This window comes from Chrysochloris asiatica, unplaced genomic scaffold (assembly GCF_000296735.1).
Source record: "Chrysochloris asiatica unplaced genomic scaffold, ChrAsi1.0 scaffold00051, whole genome shotgun sequence".
Taxonomy (NCBI): Eukaryota; Metazoa; Chordata; class Mammalia; order Afrosoricida; family Chrysochloridae; genus Chrysochloris; species Chrysochloris asiatica.
The window spans coordinates 1,255,141-1,262,786 of NW_006408569.1; the positions used below are offsets into that span (position 1 = coordinate 1,255,141).

Sequence of the window (7,646 nt, forward strand, 5' to 3'; positions counted from 1 at the left end):
AGAGCAAAGATGTCAGTTTGATGATTAAAGTGCTCTTGATCCAAGCCATGGTACTTTCAATAGACTCATATGCAAAGGTGCCATGGACTGGCAGAAGAACAACCAAATCTGTGTTGGAAGAAGTACAACCAGAGTGCTCCTTAGAAGTCAAGATGACCAAAGTTCTCTCAGATTTCAGACGTATTATCAGGAGGGACCAGCCCCTGGAGAAGGACATCATGCTTAGTAAAGTCAGCAAAAAGGAGGGAGATCCCCAACGAGATGAATTAGCGTAATGGCAGCAGCACTGGACTCAAACACAGCAGCAATTGTGAAGATGATGCAAGACCGGGTGATGTTTTGTTCTAGTGTGCATAGGGTCGTTATGGGTCGGAACCGCTTCGACAGCACCTAACAACATCTTTCCATTTTTCCCCCATTGCTCTCCATCTCCGTTCATGATTTGTTCAAGGTCACATGATGAGTTTCTAGCAGAGCCAGATTAAATTATGTGAAAAAAGTAAATGCTCTGAGAAACACCAAAAACGAGTGTAACTGAATGTATTTATTGTGAATCTATCTGAGTGGAATCAGGAAGTATCAAACCCGAAGTGTTGATAAGGCTCTGAAAAAGGAGAGTGAAAGCAAGTTATATAGTTAGGGCCTGGGGCTGGGTCATTTCGAAAAAGTCATTGCCATTCTCCAACAGAGCCCAATGCCTAAGGCAAAAGGTTCTCATGATTCAAAAGGGCAAATGAGCTGTGGGTGAGTTAGTCAAACTCAATGGATACAGAAATCTGGATTCCAGGAGAATTCAAGTGGTTTCTCTGTTACTTGTAGGCAAAGGCTTGTGCTCTGTGGTTTCTGAGGTCACATTTCAGGGATCAACACTTGCTGACTAGTGCCACAAGGACAATGCCTTGTTAAGTTGATTGACAACTAAGCCACAAAGAACTGTTAAAAAAAAACCAAAAACCCTGGTAACAGTTTAAACAGAAATCTAGCAATAGCGATGTGCTTCAGTTAAGATTAAAAACTCAAACCTCCTGTCATTGCGCCGGTGCAGACTCATAGCAGCTCTGTAGGACATAGTACAACTTCTCCATAGGGTCTCTGAGTCTGTGAATCTTTATGGGAGCAGACTCCCGCACCTTTCTCTTGTGGAGGGACTGTAGAATTAAAACGGCTCACCAAGGAGTTAGCAGCTCATCACCTAACCCTCTGTACCACCAGTCCCCTAAAGATTGTTGTTGTTAAGTGCAGTCAAGTTGGTTCCGACTCATAATGACTCTGTACAGGGTTTCCGATGAGTAGTTGGTGAACTTGAACCGCCGACCTTGCTGTTTTCAAACCGACCCACAGCGCCTAGAAAATCCAATGGAGCTGTTTGAGTCCATCATATGGGGTCACTCTAAGTTATAATTTACTCGGTGATACCCCCAAACAACAAAGAGCATGTCCATTGTCCAATGCCTCCTGGGAACAAAAATCAGCAAATGCAAACAGGTACTAAGGGCTATTTTGCTCCGTCCCACCTAGAAACAATTTTAGTTGAGGTCTAGATTTGAAAAGACTGTTATTCAGGTCAAACAAGAGATTAGGAAAAGTGGCAGATGAAATCAACTTGGGGTCTGGCACCAGTTTCAAAAGGAACCAGGTCATTGGGTTTTGTTTATTGGAGGAAGGAGAATGGATTGCAAGATTGTTATCACTGGAATCATGAGAGGGATTTGAAGCCTTGGCCCCCAGACTAAAGGAGCCCAGAGTTGCTCTAAGGACGCACACATAATTGGCCATACATTCCACAGGAAGAAGCCCTGCTTCTGGCAGAAGGAGGGGGGAGGGGCCTCCTGGGGGCCCCAGGGAAGGTGAGGGAGGGGGACTGCTCGCATCCTGTGAAGACATTCCTAAAACATGTCCAGATTTTGCAGCTTGATTCAGGCAATATATTGATCTCGGGAAGCCTCAGCTAGCCAATTGGGGAAGTTGGGGAGTTACTTTTGGAGCTGGGTCATCTCCTTGCTTTTGATAGAAATGTTCTGTGTTGTTTTATTGTTTGTAGCAAATATTACCCTTGACCCTAGAGGGAGGGGGAAAAGGACTTAACTCTTCACTTTACCCTTTTAAGAATCCAGGTAACAGCAGGGGAAGTCCTCTGTGTAGTTTCTAGCTGTTTCACTAGCTAGAAGCCTTGGGTGCAGTTCATCCTGGTGGAACATACATGACGAGCCACATGAAAACAAACAGCTAAGTAGTTTTCATTAGTATCCAATTAGTAGGTGATTTGGTTGCTAAATGCGTTTGTTAATTCATTAACAATTAGGTAAATTAAATTTAATGGAAATGATTTAAAATGGAAAGTAAAATACTGCACGTATTAATTTTAACTTTACAGATTAAAATCCATTTGCTGCCTTCTCCCCGCTGCCCCACTCGCCTTTAAATTGCTGTACACAGCACACAGGCAATTAGAGCACACAGGGTAGATTGTTTTTTCTGCTTAAAGTATCTATTGTCTCTGGAAATCCGTTATCCAATGGAGCATTTCTCTCTGTCTCCAGATGAGTGTCAGCAACAAATGGTGCATGTGCACATAGTACTGAAGGGGGGGAGCGTTGGTGCACCTGGAGAGCAGGAAAAAGCCCTTTGCAGGCCTGTGAGAGATTCAGTAAGGTATTTTAGAATTTGGATGGGCTTAAAGGCTTGATTCCTCTGCTGATATGGAATTGCAGCCTGACCAAATGATTAACAAACTTTCCTTTGGTGAAATAGCTCAGGGCAGAGAGGTTCTCAAGTGATTGCAAATTGGTTAGTGACTTTAAAAAGCTTATTACTTGCTATAAATAAGTAACTTTACTGGGTTTCCTGAAACAATTGACTATGTTTTGTTGTTGTTAAGTACCCTGGAGTGGTTCTGACTCAGAAGGACCCTGTATAGGGTTTCCGAGGAGTGGCTGGTGAATTTGAATCGCCAACCTGACTATGTTCAGAAGATAGCAATATACACCAGGTTAAGATACACTGAGCTAAAAGTTGATGCTACAATGAAACAACAACAACAACAACAACAACCCCACAACTTTTTCTTAAGAATAAGGTGCTGTGGTTAATCGACTCGATGGTATTTCACAACAACAACAAAACCTGAACTTGGAGTGCTGGTATGGCACTGTAGGGTCAGTACTGACTGTGAACCACAAGGTTGGCAGTTCAAACCTACCAGCTACTCCTCAGAAACCCTATACAGGGTCACTATGAGTGGAAACGGACTCAAAGGCACTTAACAACAATAACAGCCATCTTTGAATAGATTTCTTTTGATTTCCTGAACTAGCAACCAGTGTTTTATCACAGGAAGTCACATTATATAATTTCCCTTGTTATCGAATAGAAGATTGGATTCACAAAGCTAAACAGGTAGACAAGGTGTCTTTTAATGAAGTAAATAAAAAAGACAAAAGCAGTGCAGGTGGTTGTTGTTGTTGTTGTTGTAAAGTGCTGATAACCCATTGTGACCCTGTATAGGGTTTCCGAGGAGCACCTGGTGAGGTTGAACCGATGACCTTACGGCTGAAATCAGCTTGTAGTCTGGTACATTAATCCACAGTGCCATGCCAGGATTCCAGTTAGTTCCCGGTTTATGACATACTCAAGTTACAACAAACCATACTTACCGACCGTCTGTTTTCTCCCCCCCCCCACCCCCGTACATTTTATCATTAGTAATATGTACTATACAGGGTCGCTATGAGTTGGAACCAACTGAATGACACTTAACAACTGCATACACTTGTGTAGCACATAATTTGCAGATTCTGTCATTTTCAGATGTTTGTAGATAAACATTAATAATACAAGACAATAATAATGAAAACTGCAAAAGAGGTCTTCGACTTACATCAGAACCGACTTAAGATGGAAATATCAGAACAGAATTCCATCTGAAGTTGGGGACAAGGATCGATCGTGTGGTTGGTGCAGGAACCGCTAGTGTTTCGTTCTGTCACACATAGGGGTGGTACGAACCAGAACCGACTTGAAGGCACCAAACAACAACGACCTGTATTCAAATCAGGAAGCTTGTTATTGTGTTAATCTACTCAATGTGTGCAGCTGAAGGCTGTAAGATGCAGCCTGTAGATTTTTTATCTTTACTACGTGGTCCATTGTGGTTGGTGACTTGCCAAGATAGGTTCGCATTTCTGCAAAACTGGCTGTGGCCGCATAGTTTCACCAGTCTTCAGCTTTCAACTCATATTAATAGGCTGTTGAAAGTTCAAGTGAATGTTGTTGAGGTTGAGTGAGTGAAAAATTCTTTAATAGTGTCTGTTAAGTCTAAGTAAGGGGATCATTCACTGCTACCTTCCTTCAGGATATCTAATTTCTCTTCCAGGACCTGACCTGATTTTCGATCACATAAGGGTCAGATTACCATTTGCCTCACAGTCAAGCTACTGTGCTCATAAAAGTTGTGTTTATTTTCTCTCTTGCAGCTATGTGGCCATAAACATTGGATTTTTGTCTGCTGTTGACAGTGCTTTCTGTTAGTGGCCTTGGCCTGTTGTTTTCCTTCCCTTTATATTCAGTTCTCTGGTAGTGTAGTGGTTACGAATTGGGCTGACTCCACGGCACATAACAACAACAACAACAACAACATATTCGGTTTTAGGGCAAAGGAGCTCTGGTAGCTTAGTGGCTATGAATCGGGCTGCGAATCACAAGGTCAGCAGTTCGAAACTACCAGCTGTTCCGTGGAAGAAAGATGAGGCTTTCTGCTCCCATAAAGATTTCCAGCCTCGGAAACCCTGTACATGGTCGCTGTGAGTCGGAACTGACTCCACAGCACATCACCACCACCAAAGGAGCCCTGAGAGTCCTGGTGTGGTACTTAATGCAATGGACTGCAAGGTTGGTGGTTCAAGCTCACCAGCTGACCCTATACAGGGTCGCTATGAGTCGGAACCGATTCAACGGCACTTAACAACAAACAAAGGAGTCCTGGTGTCTCAGTGTTGAAAGTACTTGGCTGCTAACGGGAACAGTCAGTGGTTTGAACCCACCTGTCGCTTTGTGATAGGATGTGGAAGTCTGTAAGAAGTGAGTTTCTATACAGATTTGAGCAATGTCACTCTTGTCCTATAGGGTTGCCATGAGTTAGAATTGACTTGATGGCAGCTGTTGAGGTCAGGACATTATGTAGAAAGTTCCTCCTGAAAGAAAATTGTTAAAAAAGAATGTTTTCAAAACATCTTGAAACGTGCGAAAAAGGAAGAGATTTTAAGTGAGGTGAGGTGTGGTGATTGATGGCTGATTCAATAAATATTAGGAACACTAATAAGATTTGTATCATGTGTTTTGATATAGGCCTATTCATTGGATTCTCCTGCTCAATGCTCTCAGTTGATCATGTGACTGATGTACCTCACAATCTTGCTAATTTCTGTTTTACTGATTTAGATGTCACAGAGATGATATGGTCAAAGAGTTGTTTGTTTGGGGCATTTGAAATGTATTGGGTATAATCAAGCAACCATAGAATGGACCTGGAAAACCCAAATTGAAATTTGGGTGCATTTTCTTACTTCCCAGGTTGGGAGAAGGTGTAGGGAAGCAAAGAACTCAAACGCTATGCAGATAATTGCTGATGGGAGATCGCCTGCTTTCTTCAGTTGACAAGATATCTCCCTGGTTGTCCTCTGGGCCTCTCTAGCTGAGGCTGAGTCAGTCTCACAATGCCCTAGTCATCCAGCAAACACATTTTAAAAATCTGTGTTGTGCCTAGGTGCTGTCAAGTTGATTCTACCTCACAACAATCCCATGTGACAGAGTAGAACTGCACCATGGTGGTGGTGATTATGTGCTGTGGCCTGTGCAATGTCGGAACACCAGCCGCTCCTCGGAAACCCTATACAGGGTCGCTGTGAGTCAGAACCAACTCGAGGAGAGCACTTAACAACAACAACCTTGATAGGAACAGATCACTACAGCAGCTTTTCAGTTTTCAGCCCAATAAACAAACAGGTGACTTGTTTCGTTTCCCGGCACTGCTCCCTTCGCCATCAGTGTATATGCTTTCCGTTTGTTTTATGGATTGGAAGGCTTGTTAATGATGACAGAGATACATGCCCTGCATCTTCATTCATTAGTCTTCCTAAGCCAAACCCTTGTGAACCGGAACCCAGCTTCTCCTAGTTCTTCTTTTAGTTTTGCTCGAAGTTCTGCTGCCCTGTGGCCATTTACACGTACATATCCAACTGGGCCAAGGAGCTCTGATAGCGTAGTGGTTACGAATCGGGCTGCGAACCTTAAGGTCAGCAGTTCGAAACTACCAGCCGCTCCGCGGGAGAAAGATGAGGCTTTCTACTCCCATAAGGATTTACACCCTCGGAAACCCTGTACAGGGTCGCTATGGGTCGGAACCGACTCGACGGCACTTAACAACAACAACAACATCCAACTGGGCCAAGGAGTGGCACGACCTTTTTCTCCTTATAAAACTAAGTTGCTGCATGCCTAGAATGAACTCTTAAGGAGTTTTCTAGTTTCTGGCCTATGCTATCCGTGACTGAAGTGTGTGCCAGAAGAGAAGAAAACAGCAGAAACACATTTTGAGCTTGAAAATGTCAACCAAGGCCAGCATAATTGAACTCTGTAGGAACAGTTATTTTTAGAAGCATCCACTTAACATCTATTAACAGTGAGGACTCAGACCTCTAACAATTTAATCCAATCTATAGGATAGGCACAGGACTGCGAACCACAAGGTCAGTGGTTTGAGCCCACCAGTTGCTCCATAAGACAAAAATGAGGCTTTCTGCTTCCACAAAGATTTAAAAAGCCCCGGAAATCCTATAAAGTCGCTATGAGTAGTGACTGAATCAATAGCACTTGACAACAGTGCTTATAATACTGTCTTTGAGTTTATTATCTTAGATTTTGTAAGTATCTGATGTAAAGTCTAAAGTGGAGGTAGAGAGGAAATACGAGGGTGAGTCAAAAATGATCTGCATTCTGGCTGTAGAATTGAATCAACTCTTAGAAAAGACAAATATATCATTTAACGACATAATCTCCTTGCTTTTCAGTGTACTTTGTCCATCTGTCAACAAGCTTTCATATTCCCTTATTAAAAAAATGTTTTAGTCTGAGCTGCAAGCCACGAATGCACTGCTGTCTTCACTTCTTCTTCGGAGGTGACTCTTCATCCTCGAAGGGCTACTTTCAGGGGGCCAAACAAGTAAAAATCCGATGGCACAAGATCAGGACTATAGGAGGATGCTTTAACGCTTCAGAACTAAGTTTGTGCAGAGTGTCAGCAGTGTGGGCAGAGGTGTGCATACATGCATTGTCATGCAAGATCACAATGCCCTTGGAGAATAGCCCTTTGCATTTAATCCCAAGTTTAGGCTTAACTGTAATGAGTACTGTTGATCTTGTAACCGTCTTCCTGATAGTGTTCCAATACTGGCCCTTGATAATCCCAGACAACTAGGCATCAATTTTTCAGCTGTTTCTGTTGTTTCACTCTCAGGCTATCCAAAGGCTTTGTGATCTTGCATGACAATACACTTCTCTCACACCTCTGACCACACTGTTGACACTCTGCAAACACTTCCTTTTGAGGCATTAAAGCATCCTCCCTATAGTCCTGATCTAGCGCCACAGGA

At 43.0% G+C, this 7,646-nt stretch overlaps 1 protein-coding gene across 3 annotated transcripts in view; it reads left to right on the forward strand.

The window, feature by feature from the left end:
- Positions 1-7,646, forward strand: part of GPC3 (glypican 3) — a 578,503-nt gene that overhangs the window by 123,817 nt on the left and 447,040 nt on the right. The gene's annotated exons all lie outside the window — the stretch shown is intronic.